Below are 25503 nucleotides of genomic sequence, written 5' to 3'. Positions count from 1 at the left end.
GATGGACAAGGGTACGCAGGCTCTTCTCATTTTCCTACTTACTCTCCACCCCTGCTGCTAACACCCCTCTAAGAAATACAGCTGTTTTCATGAGCAGAAATACAAACAGTTATTTCCACACTTTACAAATTCCACTGTTCATTTTGAATGAAATAAAGAGTCTGGTCAGGAATCTCTCCAAACACTCAAGTCTTCTTTATGTCCCCTCCCCCCACTGGCACCTCCTTCCCCTCCAAAGGGAACAGAATCTGATCCTACTTCTGCCCCAGAGAGGAGCACTTTTTACCATCAACTTAGATGAAGACACAGAGGCAGATTTGTCAACACACCAGGGGAAAAACATAAGATAGAATCAGGGTCTCATATGCTCTATGAGATCTAACTGTGGACTAACAAGACAAAATGATAAAGGGAAAGACACAGGGCTCTGCTGTGGTTCCAAAAAACAAGTGTGGGACTCAGAGCCACATTGTGGAAATGACTGATGCATTTTGTGCAATATCAGCTCAAAGTGAGACAACAGTGTGATGTAATGATATGACGTAACCACCCTCTCCCTTCCCCTCCCTGCACAAGGAGAAAAAAAAGTAAATGATGCTTTGATCTTTTTTAAACTTTAATTTTACAACATATAGAGTAAGGTTGGTGATGGCTGAAAAATTTTACCATTGCTCTGAGCACTGATGAAAGAAATTAAAGATGATACAAATAGATGGAGAGATATACCACGTTCTTGGATTGGAAGAAACAATACTGTGAAAATGACTATACTACACAAAGCAATCTACAGATTCAATGCAATCCCTAACAAACTACCAATGGCATTTTTCACAGAACTAGAACAAAAAATTTCACAATTTGTATGGAAACACAAAAGACCCCAAATAGCCAAAGCAATCTTGAGAAAGAAAAACGGATCTGGAGGCTTCAGGCTCTCTGACTTCAGACTATACTACAAAGCTACAGTAATCAAGGCAGTATGGTACTGGCACAAAAACAGAAATATAGATCAATGGAACAGGATAGAAAGCCCAGCGAAAAACCCACGCACATATGGTCACTTTATATTTGATAAAGAAGGGAAGAATATACAATGTAGAAAAGAGAGCCTCTTCAATAAGTGGTACTGGGAAAACTGGACAGCTACATGTAAAAAAATGAAATTAGAACACTCCCTAACACCATACACAAAAATAAACTCAAAATGGATCAAAGACCTAAATGTAAGCCCAGACACTATCAAACTCTTAGAGGAAAACATAGGCAGAACACTCTATGACATAAATCACAGCAAGATCCTCTTGACCCACCTCCTAGAGAAATGGAAACAAAACCAAAAATAAACAAATGGGACCTAATGAAACTTAAAAGCTTTTGCATAGCAAAGGAAACCATAAACAAGATGAAAAGACAACCCTCAGAATGGGAAAACATATTTGCAAATGAAGCAACTGACAAAGGATTAATCTCCAAAATATACAGGCAGCTCATGCAGCTCAATATCAAAAAAACAAACAACCCAATCCAAAAATGGGCAGAAGATCTAAATAGACATTTCTCCGAAGAAGATATACAGATTGCCAACAAACACATGAAAGTATGTTCAACATCACTAATCATTAGAGAAATGCAAATCAAAACTACAATGAGGTATCACCTCACACCAGTCAGAATGGCCATCATCAAAAAATCTACAAACAATAAATGCTGGAGAGGGTGTGGAGAAAAGGGAACCCTCTCTCACTGTTGGTGGGAATGTAAATTGATACAGCCACTATGGAGAACAGTATGGAGGGTCCTTCAAAAACTAAAAATAGAACTACCATATGACCCAGCAATCCCACTACTTGGCATACACCCTAAGAAAACCGTAATTCAGAGTCATGTACCACAATGTTCATTGCCGCTCTATTTACAATAGCCAGGACACGGAAGCAACCTAGGTGTCCATCAACAGATGAATGGATAAAGAAGATATGGCACATATATACAATGGAATATTATTCAGCCATTAAAAGAAATGAAATTGAGTTATTTACAGTGAGGTGGATGGACCTACAGACTATCATACAGAGTGAAGTAAGTCAGAAAGAGAAAAACAAATACCGTATGTTAACACATATATATGGAATCTAAGGGAAAAAAAAGTTCATGAAGAACCTAGGGGTAAGACGGGAATAAAGACACAGACCTACTAGAGAATGGACTTGAGGACATGGGGAGGGGGAAGGGTAAGCTGGGACAAAGTGAGAGAGTGACATGGACATACATACACTACCAAATGTAAAATAGATAGCTAGTGGGAAGCAGCTGCATAACACAGGGAGATCAGCTCGGTGTTTTGTGACCACCTAGAGGGGTGGGATAGGGAGGGTGGGAGGGAGACACAAGAGGGAGGAGATATGGGGATATATGTATACATATAGCTGATTGACTTTGTTATGAAGCAGAAACTAACACACCATTATAAAGCAATTATAATCCAATAAAGATGTTTAAAAAAAAAAGAAAGAAATGGTAAAATTGTCCAGAAAAAGATCAAGTCATGACCTAAAACTCCTTAAACAATAATTTTCAAGTTAACAAAGTAAAGTTGCTGAGAACCTCATACCAAGTGGGATTCCGGGAAGTTACAGTAAACTCATTTCACCTTCTACTTTGAAATAGCTATGATTTTCAGTTTGTGAAATCTATGTTTTGATTTTTATGGAATCCTTTATTTTTACATTTCTCATTTCATGATGGGCAATATCACATAGTTAGCATTATCCAAAATGTAGTAGTATAATGTCATAAGATTTCATTATGTAGCTAGCTAACAAAAATGATTTATAGAATCACTAGATTCTGAAAATAATGAATAAAGCAGATACATTTTTCTGTAGAGACCTTAGTGTATTGGGTGTACTTTGAACTGGATTTGTTCACATCTACAGTTCTCTCTCTAATAAATGTCATCAAAAACCAAAAAACAACAAAAAAGAACATAATGCTATTTATCAACATTAGCAGTTACAGGTGGAATCACCAATGTATTAATAAATAAGTCTGAAGGTAAGCTGCTCTTCTATGAGAGGGTAATTAACTCTTTTAGGAAACCAATTAGAAAACAATACGTTCTCTTTGGGGGATATCTAATTCCTAAATAGTGTCTGATTCACTGGGAGTCCATTCCATGTCATCAAGAGTCAAGGGCTCCTAAAAGTTAGACACTGACTGAAACCTTCCTTTTCTTCCTTTATTTCTTATTTTTGTAGATGAGAACCTAGAGACCAGCTTACTGGATTATTGGCTAAATGTAGCAAATGAGGTATTAGCAAAGTTGCCCATTCCACTCCAAGAGCTAAACCTCATGGACAGTTCCTGTTAAGTAAACTACTTCCCTGCTGACTCTTACTTCAAAATGACAGAGAGGGGGCTGTTATGGGTTGAATTGTGTCTCCCTGCAAAAAAGATATGCTGGAGTCCTAATCTCTGGTACCTCCAAACGTGACCTTATTTGGAGATAGGGTCTTTACAGAGGAAATCAACATAAAGTGAGGTCATTAGGGTGGGCCCTCATCCAATATGGCTGGTATCCTTATAAAAAGGGAAACTTGGGGGCTTCCCTGGTGGCACAGTGGTTAAGAATCTGCCTGCCAATGCAGAGGACGCGGGTTCGAGCCTTGGTCCAGGAAGATCCCACATGCTGAGGAGCAACTAAGCCTGTGCGCCACAACTACTGAGCCTGTGCTCTAGAGCCCACGAGGCACAACTACTGAGCCTGCATGCCACAACTACTGAAGCCCACACACCTAGAGCCCATGCTCCACAACAAGAGAAGCCACTGCAATGAGAAGCCTGTGCACCACAATGAAGAGTAGCCCCCGCTCACTGCAACTAGAGAAAGCCCGTGCGCAGCAATGAAGACCCAACATAGCCAAAAATAAATAAATAAAATAAATAAATTTATTTTTTTTTTAAAAAGGGAAACTTGGACACAGAGACCCACACATATAGAGGCAAAACAATGTAATGTGGAGAGACGCAGGGAGCAGACCACCATCTATAAGCCAAGGACAGAAGCCCGGAACAGATCCTTCCCTCACAGCCTTTGGGAGGAACCAACCCTGACTCCTGGCCTCTAGAACTGCGAGACAATAAATTTCTGTCATCTGTGCCACCCAGTTTGTCCTACTTCATTCCAGAACCATGTGATGGTACTAACATGGCATTGGTTTGGCAGAATCTTGGAGTGAAAGGAATCCTTAGAAACTCACCTGGTCCGGTTTCTTGCCTCTAAGCATCTTTCCCAGGTGAGTACCTTTAAAAACTTGTGATAAATCTGTCCAGAGGTGCTTCACAAGTGGTTAAGGACAAGGACTTTTGGATCAAGATGCTGGAGTCAAAACCAAGCTCTGCCCTTAGCACTGGCTTCACCACTGGCAGGATACTTAATTTCTCTACCTTAGTTTCCTCATCTGTAGACTGGGTGTAACCGTCCCTCAGACAGTTACAAGAATTAAATTAGTGAATGCATGGCAAAGCTTAGCATGGTGCTCAATAAATGTCAGCTATTGTTCATTCTATTGGCACCTTCTCAAATTGGCCTTGGTTCATGGCAGAACTTAGTGTAGGTCAGCCCCAACTCGGCCGGTTATTTGAATGCATTGGCAAGATCAATGTTCTGCCTTTTGTTTTTCCCAATTTTGTAAGTTCAGTGTGATAAGAAGGGATTGGATGTAGAGCAGAGCACTCAGAATAATGTAAGGGAAAAGAATCAAGACCTGTGAGAAAAAAATAGCCACACAAATATCCTTTGGTCGCCGTTTTCTCAGCACCCACTCCGTGGAGAGTCCCACCCAAGGTTCTGTGACTACAGAGGAAGGGAGTCCAAGATGCAGGACGGAAAAAAAAAAAAGAGGCAGGACGGACCTGGCAAAGCCTTCAGCTACTAGAAGAGTGTTCGAATGGAGAGAGGTGGGGTTGCAAGGCCCTTTAGATCTCTGTTCAAAGAAAAGGGAACAGAGGCCCTGAAAGCAACATTATCTGTCAGAGTCACAACAGAATGGGGCTCAGATAAGAAATGGGCCACTTCTGTGAGAAAGATAAGAGACCTCAAAGAGTGACTCAGTAGAAATCTAAGAGCTCCAACATCATCATCCCTGAAGAGCTGCTGAAATAAGATAACTAAGTTGATGTGATGATGATGGTAATGATGGTACCAAATATTGAGTGGCTACTACATGCACAGCAAGCACTGCGTTAATTGTTTTATATGCATGATTACCTCACTTAATCCTCACACAACAGCCCCTTCGAGGTGGTTACAAAGAAGATGAAAGCTCAGATAGGATACTCAACTTCCGCAGCACCTAGAGCTGGTGGGTAGCGGTGAGGCCATCAGCTTCTACGTTGGACAGCCTCTTAGAGGCAGCCCCCTGCAACAGATGCTGCTAAGGGCCCTTCTTGCTCAGTGAGTATATATTTTTAGAACATCCAATCCACAGCACTGAGAAATTATATCTCTTATCAGTGAAATCGATTTACTTGGTCTTCCATACAGAGTTTGGAACTGTGAAAATGATATCAAAAATAACCACCACATTCATCTTGGTGTAAGAATGGGCTCTGAGACAAAAATCTTCCATGGCATTTGGGTCTGGTATTGATTGCTTTTGCACTATCAGAAACTTGCCGAAATCATTGCTTTTCTCCTGAGTGACATAGCAGCATTTCCCCTTGTACTTTTCTAGCACAGTGTAATGACATGCAGTGGAAACCACAGGAAACTCTGTGGTTGGGTTTTTGTTTGTTTGTTTGTTTGTTTGCGGTACGTGGGCCTCTCACTGTTGTGGCCTCTCCCGTTGCGGAGCACAGGCTCCAGACACGCAGGCTCAGTGGCCATGGCTCACGGGCCTAGCTGCTCCGCAGCATGTGGGATCTTCCCGAACCGGGGCACGAACCCGTGTCCCCTGCATTGGCAGGCGGACTCTCAACCACTGCGCCACCAGGGAAGCCCCATGTGGTTGGGTTTTGAACTTGAGCCATCATGCTCAATCCCAAAAGTCCGACAAGGGTACTGTGGAATAAAAACAAAGCAGGGTGTGTGACATAATTGGGAGGTCCTGTCCTTATTTAGGGGACAAGAGAAACATCATTTAGGGGACCTGACTTAAGGGTCTTGGTTATAAATGTCTCCATCTAAACCCAAACCAAGAGCAAACCAGGGGGACCCCACTTGGGCCACCCCTCAACTCCCAGAAGCCGTGTGCTGGAGAGAGGGTACTTGAGGGGATGCTTGCATGTGTAAGTGCTGGTGTATTTCCTAGTTGGCACTGTACTTGGCTCCAAGCAGGTGACAAGCATTTCCTGAACACGTTCTGTTTTCAGAGCCAAGTTGAGAGCTGCAGAATGTCCTGTTGCAGGATTGCATAGGCTTTCCCTCTGCATCTAATCCCTAGATGGTTAAAAGAGCAACTGCGCTTCCATTTCAGCAGGAAGTAAAGTAAGACCACCTGTACGTCTGCAAATTGCCGAGGAAGCTTCCAAAAGGTACAAGATGAACCCAAAATCAGTTAAAGCAGAAAGGAAGTGAATGAATAATAGTAGATATACCATTTATGGAAGAATTTTTATGTGAATGTGGGCTATAATGCATTATCAGATATAATCTCAACAGCATTGTGGTAGGTGCTATTATGATGCCTCATTTTACAGATGAGAAAACTGGAGATTTGGGAGAGGTCGAGTGTCATGCCCAAGGGGACACACACACACACACACACACACACACACGCACACCTCTGACTGTCCTGGAAGCCAATCCTGGTTCACCAGACACTTGTGCATGTCTCCATCTCTGCTGCCCCTTCCCCAACACATGGCAAGTTTTCAAAATGACCTATTCATGTGTTCTAATTTAGTCCCCTTTCTTTTAAGTAGTTAAGGCTATAGTCAGAGAAGGTACTCTGTAAAGAGTCCCAATTTACCTCACCTACCTAAGCTAAAAATAATCCCTCTTTCCTCCCTCCACAGTGAAAATGGAAGGCAGAAGAGTATTTTCTGATTAAATCCAGACTCTTCTGTGATAGAAAAGCTGCCCCAAATGAATTAAAGAGAGGAGAAAAATTAGAAGCGAAAAAGATTTGGGATTTGTTGTGAAGATATTCTGATATCACATTGGAGTGGGTCACTAGGAAAATCTATTCACGACTTCTAGTGAAGCCAGAGGCACTATATCAGCAAGACGAGAGTTTTGCTGCCTGGAGATACTATGCCAGAGCCTCCAGGGCGGCTCTAGTGGATTTCCTCATTGGCTGGCAGGCCGGACAAACTTGAAGGCTCAGCTGTGTCTCATAATTGTCAAAGTGCAATGGCCACATCTCAGGTGGAAATGGTTGCATGAGCTATTTCAGGGTCAAGTTTGAAGGAGACTGACTTCTAAAAATCAATTAAAGCAGCCCAAGACAAAAACCCACAAACCTTTATAATATTTTTACAAAGAAATAGTATATGCATGAAGCCAGCCCACATAGCTGTGCGTCAAGTGAATTGGACCCAGGAAGCTGTTTCAAATCTGGGATGAGGGACAGGCATGGGGAAAGGGGGCTGGGGTTTACTGAGAGGCAGCAGGAGCTTCACAAGTGTTGTCTCTGAAATACACTTATTCCTGCCACAATTTTGAAGGCGGCTCCATCCAAAGGATTAAGTGCTTAGTCCAAGAAGTTAGGAGTTGAGCTCCAGTCTCTTTAATTCCCAACGTTAAGCTGTTTCCACTGCACGGACCTGGTCCCCTCATGGTGATACTGGGTAAGGATGCGCAGTCAGCTCTTTCTTCAAATGGTGTGGGTGCAGGAACTGCAGCTTCCAGGGGACTGGACAAGCCACTTCCTAACACCAGGCCCCTCCCTACTTCTATTCCTCCCCCCAACACCTCTGGCCCCAGGAAACAAATGGAGACAAATTGAGATTCCCCTCCTAAGTCCCCGTACCTGTGCTCCATTTTTGTTGGGATCAAAGCATGCAAGGCCAATACTGCCACTTGGACACTAGGGGGCACTTGATGCTCATAAAAATCCCTGGGATTCCCAGGCAGGACCGTGCAGTTCCTGTTCGATCTCATTGAGAAGGAACATAATCATTCCTTCTACCCCTAAGAAATATCACTTCTAACGGATTAAAATCTACCGTTTCAAGATGAACTCGTTTCTTTCTTTAATAGCTTTTCCTACTGGAGAAGTCTTCCTTTTAGACCATCTAAATCTGACATGCTGTAGTTTAGTCCTATGAAAACACAGTAAAAAAACAAGTTCCCTCTGTCAGATGGAAAACCATAATCCTCCCAGCCCCGCTATTGCTGCTTCTAGGATAACCCAGAATAATGCAGAACACAGTCAATGATGAATATAATAATGTTTTTTTTTTTAAAACAGGGGATCAAAAATACTACAAGGCATAAAAGAAAAATAACCACCATCTCCAAAGTCCTGCCCATCTCCTGAGCCCACAGCTCACTGTGCTTAACATGTCTTCATGGAGGAAGTGGTGCTGGACGGGTGACGTCAGCCCCTTGGAGAAGCTGTCTTTCTTTTCACCCGGGGAAGCCCAGAAAACAGCAGAAAGAAGGGGAGCGGCAGTGTGTTCTCAGTTCCTGAAGCCCCACGAAGAGGCCCCAGGTGCCCCTGACATACTGAGGCCTTTCGAAGCTGGACTCTTGGCAACAGCCTTTGAAATAACTGAGTGCTGGCGACCCAGGTTTGACATGAATATGCAAATCAGAATATTCAAGTCTCCCATTTCATGCTTTTGGATCCTTTTAAAAATCCAGTCACTAACCGTGACTAACAGAAAAGAAAGGAGAAAGAAAAAGTAGTCTGACCTTTGCTTGTTTTCTCCCACTGACCTCCTTGTGCTGGAGCCAAAGCACTTTTCAGACCAGAGAGAAAGATGGCTGAGGTCTTGACCACTAAGTGCCAAAGACATTTCACCTCCCCTTCTCACAGAAGCTTGGGAATGGATAAATGGGCGCTATGCAGTTCTGTCAATCAACTTCGGTTCTCTATTTTCGTTACTACTAACATGGTTACGAAGCTACTAAAGTTTGCCACAAAGGCCCCATCAACATATTCGGGGAAATCTTTAATGAGTAACATCTGTAAACTTGCCAGGCTGCTAACTGTGCGTATCATTTCCTTACAGTCCCTCCATCTTGTCATTCTGGTCCCAATAACCACTATGGCCCCCATACTTCTTCCTTTGTTTGCCTGCTCCCCGGAGGAGGGCCTGGAGAGAGGCACTTCAGAGGCAGGCACAGCTCTATAACAAGATGTGACAACGAGTTTGGGGAATTTGCCGGGCAAGCATAATTATAAAAAAGAATTTCCATCATTATCCACTGCTTTTCGGAGACACAAACGTGATGGTAAGGCTCTCTCGCTCCTCCCTCTCTGAGGACCGGGGCAGGCACACAGCAGGTGCTGACTGATGAACCCAATGGCAAGTCCACCCTGCCCGTGGGGAAAGGGACACATTTCAATAAAGCCCGAATCGGCTGTCATACCAAACCAATATAAACAGCTGAATGGTAAAGAAACAAACAACGAAGAAAATGTTTAGTTCCTAGGAGATGAATTACACCCATGTTCAAAATTCCTGGCACTCTGTGAAAGGAATCAGACTTTGTAGATGTTTCTTTGCCTCGGTGTTCTTGGGAAGCAGGGGAATTCAAGATTTTGCTGCAGGAGATGTAGGGTAGAGACCAGGCAAAGACTATGTTTTATGTGCTAGTGCAGAACCGGGAAGAAGTGGCCTTAGTGTCGCATGGAACGTGACTGCTGCACTAACATGGATGAAAAGAAAGCCTCCAGGACCCACCTCTGCAGGCTGGTAGAAGATTACTGCCATCCCACACCCAACACCCACGCTCCCAACAATGTTCTCCAGCTCCTATAGCCCCTAAGGCTCCTGCTGTTTTTCATAACCCTTGCCTTTTGTATGAAACACACTTATGCACCTGCTGCTCCTATGGCCACCACCCCTACATGGAACCTTCTCTGAGGTGTCAACGCCTTTTAACATTTCTTGGATTTTATCTCCTTATTGAGATGGGGGCAGGTATTAGGAGTCACATTTTTTAAGAAGGGAAAAAGTGAGGCTCAGGAACCACGAATCACCTTCCAAGGCACAGAGCATCTGAGCAGCCCTGGAGCGTCAAGATCTCCTGCCAGCCCAGCGGCCGTGGGTATCTCCTAATTGAGCGGATGCGCCCCTGTGTTTACTACCCTCGGCCTTTGTTCTTTCGCCTTCCCCGGCAGATCAACTGAATCCCCTCGGGGCCCTAGAGCCTCCACTGGGCAGTGGGCACCAAGCCGCTCTTTTCTGGCAACTCCTCTTGATGGGGTGACACCCGGGGTGGGTGAAGTGGAAACCACTTGCTAAGGTTGGGTTTAGGAGTTACCTTTTAACTTCTCTTATGCAATTTTGTTTCCCCTTCGCCTTTCTTACTGAGGATAATTGACACAGGCTGGCATGTTTTTTGAAGCTAACCCAACAGTTTATGATCTGTGAAAAGAGCTGCAACGTTCTAGAGAAACACAACATCAAGATAGCAGCTGGACTCCTGGCTGCATTGGGTCAACCCCTGGCGTCCCATTTCTTTTGTTCTGATCCTTTGGCAACAATTCCTAGCATTCTTACTGAGGGCAGGGAGAGGAGAAGGAGGCAGTAAGAAGCGATCTGGCTGCCCTTTGGGTGAAGCTCCGTCCAATCAGTTTACCATAGCTAACAAGGGGAGGCAGGGAACTAACTGGAAACAACTCTACCTTATGTCCTGTGCTTAGTCCATTAACACTGGTACCATCTGACCGGCTCCTCCTCTCTCTTCCTCATTAGAGGGAAGGTGGGAGGAGACCCCAAGCTGAGATCCATTCAAGTAAGTCCCCAGATTTCAAAAGTCGTGTATTCCACAAGTTTCTTTATACATGTAGCTCCAGTTCTGACAGTAGCCAGGAAGGTTCTATTCAGGCAGGGTGAGTGGGGCTCTGCATCTTTTTGGCAGCCAGGAGGCTGTGGATACCAATAGTCCTGCCAACTGCCCTCTTCCCAGCACCCGACATCCCCCGGTGACCAGGTCAGTCCTTGGCTACTGAAGAGTGATCTGGTCACCTTCCCCATTCAGACCTGACATGGCCCTGTCACTGCTCTCCCAGGTGAGGACCCCTCCTACCAGCGTGATCAATCTTTGATGGGGTTCCTAAGAAAGGACTTTCTTCTCTGGGCGTCCTTAACACCCCTAGTGTTTCACATCTTCCCTTGGCCTTCTCTGCTCATTTCATGGGCATCTCTCCCCCCTTAGGAACCTGGCTAGGAGAAAATATGAACCCTTTGATGGCCCCTGTCAAGACGTTCCTTGAAAGTCAGCTAGCCTCCGGACCAGCTGGTGCACGGCTCTCTCTTCAAGTGGAATTCTTCCCCCACTAGAACACTTCCTACCATGTCGAGGATGTTGAAGGGTGTTTGGCCTCCAGTTTTTACCCCTCCAATTTATTCAAGAATTTTCTGCCCTGGGACCGACTGTCAGCCCCAGAATTTGCCTGTGCTCTCCCCGGGGGCCTGTGAGGTCTCTAGTGTGCAAACAGAACTCTCCAATGGCCCCCACCAAAACCAAGCCATGATTTTTCTGGATTCCAGGACAGAGCACAGAACGGGTTTCACTCTGAGACCAAGGCCATTCATCATCTGTTTGGAATTGAGAATGAATTTCTCATAGAAACAATAGTGGTGCAGGTCCCTCTCCAGCTCACAAGAGCCTGTGAACCCAAAATGTGGCTCAGCTGTAGAACCAACTGTACTAGGCTCCATTCTAAGAGAGAGAAGAATATAGAAAAGGGAAAAGGAAAAGGTCTTTCTGCTTTCCTGGCAACTTTCCTAAAACAAACCAAGGCCATTGCGTCTTTGGCTCCCTGCCATTTCCCCCCTTCCCCAGCACCTAACAGCCTCTCCTCAAGCATTCCAGGACTCCCGCCATTTGAAATCCTTCTGCTTGGCAGTCCCCCATACCCACCCCAGGCTGGCCCACCCTCAGCAGGCTCCAGGCAACACCACTGGACCTGCTGCCCCAATCCCAGGGTCCCTCTCCCTAGGTCTGCCATCTGCTGACTCACTGAAGGAAACCAGCCAATCAACTCATGATCAGGTGTGACTGCGCATTGGCGCTCCCGTGAGTATGCACAGGAGCTCCTGGCAGACGTTCAGCTCTGCAAGCATCAGGGTGTAGGGAAGCATCCCCAGCAGAAGAACAGCAGCTGTGTTGCTACAAGCATTGGCCGTAATCCAGGCCCTGTGCTACGTGGTTTGTCAAATATTTTAGCACCAAGAAGAATGACGTGAGCACTTGAACTATAGCACCAATGAAACAAATGTCCCTGTCCTCACAGAGCTTACATTCCCGTGCATTATCTCATTTAGTTTTCATAACCACCTAGGAGCATGCGAAGCTCATACCCCCAATTTACTCAGTAAAAAGCAAACAAACAAACAAAAAACCAAGCCTCAGGTGCCTGGAGATTAAATCACGCACTGCAACAATATGCTGGTTAAGTAATGAAACTAGGACTCCAAGCCAGGCTCCCTGTGATGCCTGAGTCCATGTCTTCAGCAGTGGGCCACCTGGGAGCCAGTGCTCTCCAGCTCCTGCCCCCTCCACAGACAGGGTCCCAAACCCAGTCTCAATGGCCCCGGGCTGTTTGTGCTTTTATCAGCCTCTTCCTTTCCTTGTCTTCTGAACTCACGGACTCTTAAGAGGTCTCACCTTTCCCCCAAGCTGAGGGGAGGGTAGAGGGGACAGGAAGTCCGGGAGCCCTGGCCCATATGTGAACGGGGAGGGTGCGGGCTGTCTTTATGACCACTGCCTCCATGGATCTAATTAGAGGTTTTCTCAAGCCTCCTTGAAGCCACAAGAACCCATAATTGTCAAACGGGTGAGTCATGTTATAGATCGTTCCAGCTTGAAATAAAACATTTAGAATAGTAGGTTCATTCAAAAGCTGTCACCTGGAACCTGAAGGATTGGTATATATATATATATATATATATATTTTGGTTGGGGGCGGTACGCGGGCCTCTCACTGCTGTGGCCTCTTCCGTTGCGGACGGAGCACAGGCTCCGGACGCGCAGGCTCAGCGGCCATGGCTCACGGGCCCAGCCGCTCTGTGGCATGTGGGATCTTCCCGGACCAGGACACGAACCCGTGTCCCCTGCGTCGGCAGGCGGACTCTCAACCACTGCTCCACCAGGGAAGCCCAGTATTGGTATATTTTACGCAAAAAGAAAAAAAATTAGAAAATATAAATTTCCTTTGCAATCCAGTATGAAACACGCACACTCACTAGTCAAAGAGCTAAAGAAGCAAGTAGACACCTAGAGGGACCAAGCTTCCCCTGAGGTCTGAAAGTAGGCTCACTAACTCAAGGACAGCACAGTCTCACACCCCTGAACTTCCTAGAATTGAATATCTGTTTAGTTCTTTAGGGTGATTCATTGTCCTTCAAAGACAAAAACAAACAAACAAACCCAGGACACACCTCGTCTGCTAACATGTGACCTTAGAGAAACGCCCTTTACATCTACAAGATCAAAATGTCCCTCTTCTGCAAGATAGAACTTTTGGTGCCACCTAGCTCAGTTTTAAGTTCTAGGAAGGCAATTGGGCAACTCCTCCATTTAAAACAGCTATCATATGTGTAGTTCTGTCAGCAAAAGGATTCTGACCCAGAAGGAAGACTCCCATCCCCATCCCTGCCACCCAACCTGGAGGTGCAAGCCCCTTCCCACCCTGCCCCCTCAGCCTCCTTCTCCAAGGACCAACGGCATGCCCCTCAAAGGCTGCCTCTGACAGCTTAGCTGGAGAATAAAACTAAGAAGAGGGAAAGGGAAAGCGAGAAGGTGAGGACAGAGGGAGGAGGGTTAGGAACCTTCCTCCGGTGCTTATTCTTGGATTGGCTGCTCTGCCAGGAGGTCTGGCAAATGGAGGGCCAGGCCATCTTTGTTTTCAGGCTGATTCATCCTTTGCTGACTGCAACACAGTCCTGGCTGGGAAATTTGTTCTACTTTATTCCATTCTGGCAAATCAAGTATGCAAGGATATGGTGGCAGCATCAGATGAAAGTTAAAGACTATCTGGTGCTCCTTCCGGATCCCTATTTGGGGCGTCTGCACCCATCCCCCAGCTGCTCAGGGCTCAGGACTATGCCCTTTGATGGACTTGCCCTCAGCCAGTGTGCTGCCTCACATAAGCTTATGGGGCTGTGATAGACACTGAATGTTTGTGTCCCTCCAGAATTCATAGGTGGAACCCTAACCCCTAATGTGATGGTATTTGGAGGTGGGGCCTTTGAGAGGTGATTAGGTCATGAGGGTGGAGCCTTCATGAATGAGATTGTGCTCTTGTAAAAGACACCTCAGAGAACTCCTTTATCCCTTCTGCCATGTGAGGTCTGTCTATGAAGCAAGAAGTGGGCTCTCACCAGACACTGAACCTGCAAGTGCCTTGATCTTGAACTTCCCCAGCCTCCAGAACTGAAATAAATAAATTTCTATTGTTTATAAGCCACTCAGTCTATGGCATTCTGTTATAGCAGCCTGAACAGACTGAAACAGAATGGTTGGTAGCCAATGCAGAGCTGATGGAGAGACCAAAGGTTTGGCCCCACCCTCAATTAGGGATGACTCAGAAGGACCATTCCCAGCTCCAGAGCATCCTATGTCATTGGCTGAGGCCTCCATGGCAACTGCCTCAGAGTTGAGCTTCTCCCTCTCCCCAGCCTGCCTTCGTCCCACTCATCCTTATAGCTGTACACATGGCTTTCCACAGCATTCATGAGGTCCCATAATATTAATAGTTTCGTAAAAGGATAGATCTAAGAATCATTCATATGTATAGGAGAGAGGATAATTTTTTCTAATTCCTTCAACTTATACACTAACTGAGCAGAAAGGTTATCAGTTTGCTATCAATTGGGACCTTTAAAGAAGTTCTGCTACCGCGGACGTCTCTCCAGAATGAATACAGTTATGCTGTCATCTGGCCTTGGGGTCACCCTGCTTGGAGACAGATGGGTATTAGTGGGTGGCACCAGAGCATTCCCTACTTCCCATGAATTACATCAGTGGGGGAAAACCACCTCCTAGTGTCCCGCCTTCAGTGAATCTCTCCAGCCGCCTTCACAAAGGAAAACCACTGGGTTGTGAAATTTCAGAAGCAGATGGGAGCTTAGAGGTCATGCCATCCAGCCCTTCCCAACCCAGAGTCTACAGACTTTTAAAGAGCAAAAATGGAGCTCTTCAAGTTATTTTCAATATTGTTAAAAGCCAGATTAATGGTGTGCTTACTCTTCAATAGCCTCAGCTAACAGGCTTGTCAATACCTATAAGTCAGTTTATTCATTAGTCCAACAACTCATCAAGCAACTGTTAGGTGCTAGACCCTGAAGATACAGAGGAGAATAAGGCGGTGAGTTGCTGGCCCACACAGACACTTACACTCTGGAGGGAGAGACAGACAAAACTGAGTAAAAAGATAGACTTACTACATAGAAAATGGTGGCTAAGACTAAGAAAAATAATCCATGATGGGATACAGGAAAACAGAAGGCGGAAACTAGGTGAAATGCACAAGCAGGACCTCACTGAAACTGAGTCAAACTCTAATTTGACTTCAGTAATTCCAAATGGAAAACAAGGTAATTGCTACTCAACAAATACACTTCTTTTGATTAGTGTTACTTTCAAAGCATGGGTCCCATGTAATTAATTAAAGAGGGTCTTCCTTTATGAAAGACTTTAAAGCAGTGATCTTTTTTTAAAAAAATTAATTTTTTTTCATTTTTTTTTTTGTTGAAGTATAGTTGATTTACAATGTTTCAGGTATACAGCAAAGTGATTCCATTATACATATATCCATATATACTCTCTTTCACACTCCTTTCCATTATAGGTTATTACAAGGTATTAAATACTGTTCCCTGTGCTATACAGTAAATCCTTGTTGTTCATCTATGTTATATACAGTAGTTTGTATCTGTTAATCTCATATTCCCAATTTATCCCTCCCCCACCTTCCCCTTTGGTAACCATAAGTTTGTTTTCTATGTCTGTGGGTTTCTTTCTGTTTTGTAAATAAGTTCATTTGTGTCACATTTTAGATTCTACATAAAGCGATATCATATGATATTTGTCTTTCTCTGTCTTATTTACTTCACTTAGTAGGATAATCTCTAGGTCCATCCATGTTGCTGCAATGGCATTATTTCATTCTTTTTTATGGCTGAGTAATATTTCATTGTATCTATGTACCATATCTTCTTTGTCCATTCATCTGTCAATGGATATTTAGGTTGTAAAGCAGTGATCTTCAATCTCCTTTTAAGAAACACAAAAAGCAGGCAACTTGTTGAGATCACATCGCTAAATTTTGGCCAACCTGGACTGAGACTTGGATCTCTTCCTCCCTGGAACAGGACTCTTTCCATTACATCGTGTCTCAGGTCATAGAGATGAACCAGGAAGCAGTTCTGACCCTGGTTAGAAACGTACTCTGGGTCAAAGCTCCTGGGTTCAAAACCTGGCTCTGCCACTTCCTGGCTGAACGATCCTGTTTTAATTCCATGACTCAGTTTCCTCCTCCATAAAATGGGCATGCTAATAACAGTACCTCCCTCAGCTTGGTGCACCCCCTGAATGAGGGCCTCTGTACAGAACAGCATGTGCCAACTGCTCGGCGGACACCAGCTGTCGCAGGCCTAGGCTCCTCACCAGCCTGGTCTCAAGAGGCCAGACAGCCAGCCTGGTTCTGTGAGTGGCTCTCCGCAGCCCTGTCTTATACATGAGCACTGGTAAGTTTTTTTTTTCACATCTTTATTGGGGTATAATTGCTTTACAATGGTGTGTTAGTTTCTGCTTTATAACAAAATGAATCAGTTATACACATACATATGTTCCCATATCTCTTCCCTCTTGCGTCTCCCTCCCTCCCACCCTCCCTATCCCACCCCTCCAGGCGGTCACAAAGCACCGAGCCAATATCCCTGTGCCATGCGGCTGCTTCCCACTAGCTATCTACCTTACGTTTGTTAGTGTGTATATGTCCATGACTCTCTCTCGCCCTGTCACAGCTCACCCTTCCCCCTCCCCATATCCTCAAGTCCGTTCTCCAGTAGGTCTGCGTCTTTATCCCTGTCTTACCCCTAAGTTCTTCATGACATTTTTTTTTCTTAAATTCCATATATATGTGTTAGCATACGGTATTTGTCTTTTTCTTTCTGACTTAACTTCACTCTGTATGACAGACTCTAGGTCTATCCACCTCATTACAAATAGCTCAATTTCGTTTCTTTTTATGGCTGAGTAATATTCCATTGTATATATGGAGCACTGGTAAGTTTTAGGGGCTGAGTGACACGGGAAGGGTGGAGCTTCCCTGCCTACCTCCAGGTGAGCTTTTAGTAATAGCTCATCTCCTCTCAGTCATCTTTCTGGAAGAGCATGAGGTTAACTCTTCAGATGTCTTTTTTTAAAAAATTGGGATATAGTTGCTTTACAATGTTGTGTTAGTTTCTGCTGTACAACAAAGTGAACCAGCTATATGTATACATACATCCCCTCCCTCTTGGACCTCCCTCCCCCCCCATCCCACCCTTCCAGGTCATCACAGAACACCGAGCTGCGCTCCCTGTGCTATACAGCAGGTTCCCACTAGCTATCTGTTTTACACATGGTAGTGAATATATGTTAATCCCAATCTCCCAATTCACCCCAACCCCCCTTTCCCCCACTGTGTCCACAAGTCCATTCTCTACCTATGCGTCTCTATTCCTCCCCTGCCAATAGGTTCATCTGTACCATTTTTCTGGATTCCACATATATGCTTTAATATACGATATTTGTTTTTCTCTTTCTGACTTACTTCACTCTGTCTGACAGACTCTAGGTCCATCCACGTCTCTACAAATGACCCATTTTCGTTCCTTTTTATGGCTGAGTAGTATTCCATTGTATCTATATACCACTTCTTCTTTATCCACCTGTCGATGGACATTTAGGTTGCTTCCATGTCCTGGCTATTGTAAATAGTGCTGCTATGAACATTGGGGTGCATGTGTCTTTTTGAATTATGGTTTTCTCAGGGTATATGTCCACACATTTGACCATTCTATTCAATAAGAAGCCTTGATGAGTCCCAGGAACTTAGAAGAAAAAAGTCAAAGTACAAATTTAAATGGCACCTGATCGTGACCAAAGTCACCTGACACACATGAGCTCTGAACCATCCCGCGAGGTACACAAGACACGAACGTGCTTGTGAGATCATGCATCTTTCACTGGAGGCTCAGGATTTGATGGATTTCTTTCTTGCCTTAGCCTTTAACTTTTTTTTACTAATTTCCTTAACTAATATTTATTCAGCACTTATTAAGCGCCAGGTTCAATGTTAGGAGCTATGGAGAGAGGAGTGAAAGATGGTCACTGTCCCTGGGACATTGACACAGGGTTGGAGAGAGAGACAAGAAAAGGGATTATTAAAATGTATACCAGGACTAGAATGGAGGTGAGCTTAGAAGGTCCTGTGAGGGCAGAAAAAGGGTGTGAAACTCACTTGATTAAAGAAAGACACACACCACACACACACACACACACACACACACACACACACACACACACACAGCCTCCCTCCCTGCCCGGGAAATTACAAATAACATTTAGGGTAGGGTTAGCTGTCCTAGCTGTTTGACTCCACCATCCGTTTTGAGACAGAGCTCAGAAAAATCATTTCGCCTGCCTTTCACATTTTTCTGCCTCTTTTGTTTCTCAGAAACAAGAGCCTCACGGTCAGACACAGCAGGAGACACACCAGGAATATTCAGCCTGTCCTGGCAGATTTATTTCTCTGCAGAATAAATCAAGGCGTTGATTAATTATATACTTAAAGGCTAATGATTGCATGAAGAAAAGGTTAATGCTGGATGGCACAGGTGGGCTGGGCTAGCGTGGCCCTTCATAGGGAAAGAAGCCAGCACCCAACTGGGGAAGGAGCACCCAGGAGCCAGTCCGGCCCAAGGAGGTCCCTCATGTGACCAGAGCCCTCTCCTCCAAGGGTTCTTATTAAATCGCATTAGCATTAACTGAAGTCAAGACACTAACCCACAGGGGCCAGAAAGCATTGACCTGCCATCAGCAGAATACAAGTCACTGAAGGCTTCCTTTGGACAGGAAGTTTTGATAGGAGTTTGGAAAGGTTTTTAAGACTAGGAAGCTGTTGGACAGTCAGGGCAGAGTGGGAAGGGGATGGAGAGGGAGTTAAGCCGGGGCTGGGTAGGGCAGGATATTTCCTTGTCTGCCTATGTGAGGACTCAGTGTGGCACAATGGTGTGGAGTGTGGACCCAGGGACTAGACTGAGGTGGGGTCCCGGATCCAACACTTAATACCTATAAGACCTTGTGCAAGTTATTTAACCTCTCTTACCTCAGTCTCCTCATCTGTAAAATGGGGATAATAATAATAATCTACTTCCTAGAGCTGTTGGGAGGATTAAATGAGTTAATACTTGGAAAGTGCTTAGAAAGGGTCCTGGCACATAGGAAAGATACAGTGAATACCTACTCTTATAGCTGTTGTTGCTGGACAGTATAGGTCACTAAGGATTCACAGAAATAAAATGGAGGAAGTAAAGGAAAATTTTTCCTAGGTCACGATCTTGTGCCAAAGCATGTTGTATTGTGTTTTGTAATTTACACAAAATTATAGAATTATTTTATAACTATAATTATCAAAATATAATTTCATGATTTTTTTTAAAAAACAGCATCTCCCTATCTGTGGTCTCCCTCCGTTTTCTTCTTTTAAAAATTTATTTATTTATTTATTTTATTTATTTTGGCTGTGTTGGGTCTTTGTTGCTGCGCGCGGGCTTTCTCTAATTGCGGGGGCTACTCTTCATTGCAGTGCGTGGGTTTCTCACTGCGGTGGATTCTCTTGCTGCAGAGCACGGGCTCTAGGCGTGTGGGCTTCAGTAGTTGCAGCACGTGGGCTCAGTAGGTGTGGCTCACGGGCTCTAGAGCACAGGCTCAGTAGTTGTGGCGCACGAGCTTAGTTGCTCCGCGGCATGTGGGATCTTCCCAGACCAGGGATCGAACCCGTGTTCCCTGCACTGGCAGGCGGATTCTCAACCACTGCGCCACCAGGGAAGCCCCTCCCTCCATTTACTGATCTGTAAAATGGTACAAATAGTACTTCCAGTATAAATCTTCCAGAATTAAATGAGATACTTCACTTAAAGTGCTCAGGAAATGTTAGCTGTTACTACTTGATACTATTCCTCGGTACCTAGTAGATGCTCATTCAGTATTTGTAGAATGAATTAATAAATACTATCCTCACGAGAGCCGTATGGAATTCATCTTCATTTTTTTTTTAGGTAAGAAACAGAAGTTTAGAGAAACTCAACAGCTTTTGCAAGGTCAGCCAGCTAGCTAGGGAAAGAGCCCTGGCTCCAACCCTACTTCACCTTCCCAGATGCCATGGCTGACTCCTAAACCAGGACGTGGGTGGCCATTTGCTTAAGTTATTAACTGGCGGCTTTGCACTCTGAACACCCCAGCTCAACACATTCTGAGAAGTAACTCATGTGGCCAATGTAGGTGACTAGGGCATTTCCTGCTGGCCTGGGCTGAGCTGTGTTTCCTGCTGTCTTTTCACGGGCTCTGACAGTCAGAATATTAGAAGGAATACCATGCCTCAGTGATTTTCAAAGCCATTACAGGAAGCTTTCTAAGGCCGTCTTGGAAAAACAAACAAACCAAAAAAACAGCTCCAGATGTCAGACCAATGATTAAAAATCCAAATTTAAAATTTTACATTATGTGTATCTTACCACAATTGAAAAATAAATTCAAGTTTAACATTCAAAGAACTGAAAATCATGATTAGTTTATTTTAGTTCTAGGTTCATCTGTTCTTTAATCCAGAGCCCATTTATGGGCCTCGCATCTCATTAGAAGTCTGCAGGATGCCACTAGCTCTTCATAGATGACTTCCTCGTCCTCCAGCCAGTCTTACTCTCTGACTAGGGTCCCTTCATGTGCCTTAGGAAACTCCTTATGGACCTGGGGTCCCATGAAAGGCCCCTGCAGCCTTGGCTCTATAAACGATGTTTGTAGGAGTTTCCTGCAAAAATAAACCCCTCGGACTTCCCTGGTGGCGCAGTGGTTGAGAGTCCGCCTGCCCATGCAGGGGACACGGGTTCGTGCCCCGGTCCGGGAAGATCCAACGTGCCGCGGAGCGGCTGGGCCCATGAGCCATGGCCGCTGAGCCTGCGCGTCCGGAGCCTGTGCTCCGCAGCGGGAGAGGCCAGTGAGAGGCCAGCATACCGCAAAAAAATAAATAAATAAATAAATAAATAAAAAATAAAAAAAAAATAAACCCCTCATGGCAACTTTCAGCCCGAAACTGACAGGCAGGCTTTCAGATACTTCAAAAAAAAAAAAAAAGATTTTCTAAAATGCATCTCTTTGATAACTCACTTAGAGAGAGACAGCATTTGAGGATAAAAACTAAGAAGTTATAATTGAATCTGTCTTCTTTGAAGTTGCTATAACAGGTTTAGAACTTACAGAAACAGCTGCAGTGATTTTGAATTGAACCAAATTCCAAATGAAGACTGAAGCAGAGAGAAATCATCGAACTTGAATACTAAAGGAAAACTTAGCGATAACCTTGTCCAACCACTTCACTTTCCAGGTAAAGCTACTAACCAGCAGGGAGGTGAAACGACTTACCCAAGGTCACACGGCCACTTAGAGCTTCACTCTCTCCAGGAGAAGGGCTCCTTGCCCATGTGACTGAGGTCTGTGTCAGCCATTTGCACGAGGCCCTGGGGAAGGGCCAACGACAGAAAAATGGACTCCCCACACCCAAAGTCTAGGCACTACCTCCATAATGTGGGGAACCATTTTCTGTGCAGCAAATAAAGTCTCCATTGCCCTCCACTGAATGAATCCGGTCCCTTGAAGATTTGGAAAATGGTGGCAAAGCACTGTTGCCAAGAACAGCTCGAGGTTGCTTATCCTCTAAATTCTAAATTTGCAAAAAAGATAAAAACTCAACAAACGAAAACCTAGAAGCAATAAATATACAACTGCACTCTTGGAAATAGACTGCATCCTACCTGTCTTGTGGTAAAAGTCGTGTCAGGAAGGTTCAGGATGCTCCAGTCTCCTCCTCTTCCCAGGTCCCCAAAAGGCCTCCTGAGGAATTACAGCCACAATGAGGTTCAGGGAAACTAATAGAACATAATTAAAGTCCCTTGGTGTCTGGAACCATGTAAAGGGATAGAAGAACAAATTCCTCCATCAACCTTTTCTTTAATTCAGCGAAGGGCTGGGTGAGGGACACTGGGAATTTTGTGCAGGGTCCTACCCCTGGATTGTTGGAACAGGAAATGTGGGTCTGTTCCCCATGCTGTGACCTGAATATGCATTTTCCCTTTCTCAGCCTCAGGTTTCCCATCTTTCACATCAGGGGTCTTTATTGCCTTCTCATTACCCTTAAGTGACAATAAAATGAGACCCTACGTTTTATCATCTTCACTCCAGCCTCATTACAGACAAGATCTGTGCATTCTTCCAAAGGCCAGGAGAAAATCTTGACCACCCCCATAACATCCTTCATTTAAAAAAAAAGAAAATTAAAGAAGATTAGCCACTTCTATTTAGATTAGTTCTAACCCTCGCGTCATGTTAAAATCACCAAGGAGCTTTTAAAAAATACATCTCCCTTTTTAAAAAAACCTCTTCCTTTCTCTTCCACTTAATAAATGATCATAATCATGGCTACTGCAGATTCAGAGCTTACTTTGTGCCGGGCAGTGGGCTGCATACACTTTTTTTTTTTTTTTTTACATCTTTATTGGAGTATAATTGCTTTACAATGGTGTGTCAGCTTCTGCTTTATAACAAAGTGAATCAGTTATACATATACATATATCCCCATATCTCTTCCTTCTCGCGTCTCCCTCCCTCCCACCCTCCCTATCCCACCCCTCCAGGCGGTCACAAAGCACAGAGCTGATCTCCCTGTGCTATGCAGCTGCTTCCCACTAGTTATCTACCTTACGTTTCGCAGTGTATATATGTCCATGCCACTCTCTCGCCCTGTCACAGCTCACCCTTCCCCCTCCCCATATCCTCAAGTCCATTCTCTAGTAGGTCTGTGTCTTTATTCCTGTCTTACCCCTAGGTTCTTCATGACTTTTTTTCCCCTTAAATTCCATATATATGTTAGCATACGGTCTTTGTCTTTCTCTTTCTGACTTACTTCACTCAGTATGACAGACTCTAGGTCTATCCACCTCATTACAAATAGCTCAATTTCATTTCTTTTTATGGCTGAGTAATATTCCACTGTATATATGTGCCACATATTCTTTATCCATTCATCTGTCGATGGACACTTAGGTTGTTTCCATCTCCGGGCTATTGTAGATACAGCTGCAATGAACATTTTGGTACATGACTCTTTTTGAATTATCGTTTTCTCAGGGTATATGCGTATATGCCCAGTAGTGGGATTGCTGGGTCATATGATAGTTCTATTTTTAGTTTCTTAAGGAACCTCCATACTGTTCTCCATAGTGGCTGTATCAATTTACATTCCCACCAACAGTGCAAGAGAGTTCCCTTTTCTCCACACCCTCTCCAGCATTTATTGTTTCTAGATTTTTTGATGATGGCCATTCTGACTTGTGTGACATGATATCTTTGTAGTTTTGATTTGTATTTCTCTAATGATTAATGAAGTTGAGCATTCTTTCATGTGTTTGTTGGCAGTCTGTATATCTTCTTTGGGGAAATGTCTATTTAGGTCTTCTGCCCATTTTTGGACTGGATTGTTTGTTTTTTTGTTACTGAGCTCCATGAGCTGCTTATAAATTTTGGAGATTAATCCTTTGTCAGTTGCTTCATTTGCCAATATTTTCTGCTATTCTGAGGGTTGTCTTTTTGTCTTGTTTATGGTTTCCTTTGCTGTGCAAAAGCTTTTAAGTTTCATTAGGTCCCATTTGTTTATTTTTGTTTTTATTTCCATTACTCTAGGAGGTGGGTCAAAAAGGATCTCACTGTGATTTATGTCATAGAGTGTTCTGCCTATGTTTTCCTCTAAGAGTTTGACAGTTTCTGGCCTTACATTTAGGTCTTTAATCCATTTTGAGCTTATTTTTGTGTATGGTGTTAGGGAGTGATCTGATCTCATACTTTTACATGTACCTGTCCAGTTTTCCCAGCACCACTTATTGAAGAGGCTGTCCTTTCTCCACTGTACATTCCTGCCTCCTTTATCAAAGATAAGGTGACCATATGTGTGTGGGTTTATCTCTGGGCTTTCTAACCTGTTCCATTATCTTTCTATTTTTGTGCCAGTACCATACTGTCTTGATTACTGTAGCTTTGTAGTATAGTCTGAGGTCAGGAAGCCTGATTTCTCCAGCTCCGTTTTTTGTTCTCAAGATTGCTTTGGCTATTCGGGGTGTTTTGTGTTTCCATATAAATTGTGAAATTTTTTGTTCTAGTTCTGTAAAAACTGCCACTGGTAGTTTGTTAGGGATTGCATTGAATCTGTAGATTGCTCTGGGTAGTAGAGTCATTTTCACAATGTTGATTCTTCCAAGCCAAGAACATGGTATATCTCTCCATCTATTTGTATCATCTTTAATTTCTTTCATCAGTGTCTTATAATTTTCTTTATACAGGTCTTTTGTCTCCTTACGTAGGTTTATTCCTAGATATTTTATTCTTTTTGTTGCAGTGGTAAATGGGAGTGATTTCTTGATTTCACTTTCAGATTTTTTCATCATTAGTGTATAGGAATCAAGAGATTTCTGTGCATTAATTTTGTATCCTGCTACTTTACCAAATTCATTGATTAGCTCTAGTAGTTTTCTAGTAGCATCTTTAGGATTCTCTATGTATAGTATCATGTCATCTGCAAACAGTGACAGCTTTACTTCTTCTTTTCCGATTTGGATTCCTTTTGTTTCTTCTTCTCTGATTGCTGTGGCTAAAACTTCCAAAACTGTTGAATAAGAGTGGTGAGAGTGGGCAACCTTGTTTTGTTCCTGATCTTAGTGGGAATGGTTTCAGTTTTTCACCATTGAGGACAATGTTAGCTGTGGGTTTGTCATATATGGCTTTTATTATGTTGAGGAAAGTTCCCTGTATGCCTACTTTCTGCAGGGTTTTTATCATAAATGGGTGTTGAATTTTGTTGAAAGCTTTCTCTGCATCTATTGAGATGATCATATGGTTTTTCTCCTTCAATTTGTTAATATGGTTTATCACATTGATTGTTTTGTGTATATTGAAGAATCCTTGCATTCCTGGAATGAACCCCACTTGATCATGGTGTATGATCCTTTTAATGTGCTGTTGGATTCTGTTTGCTAGTATTTTGTTGAGGATCTTTGCATCTATGTTCA

This window comes from Grampus griseus (genome assembly GCF_964374135.1).
Source record: "Grampus griseus genome assembly, chromosome: 7".
Lineage (NCBI taxonomy): Eukaryota > Metazoa > Chordata > Mammalia > Artiodactyla > Delphinidae > Grampus > Grampus griseus.
This window is presented reverse-complemented; position numbering follows the sequence as displayed.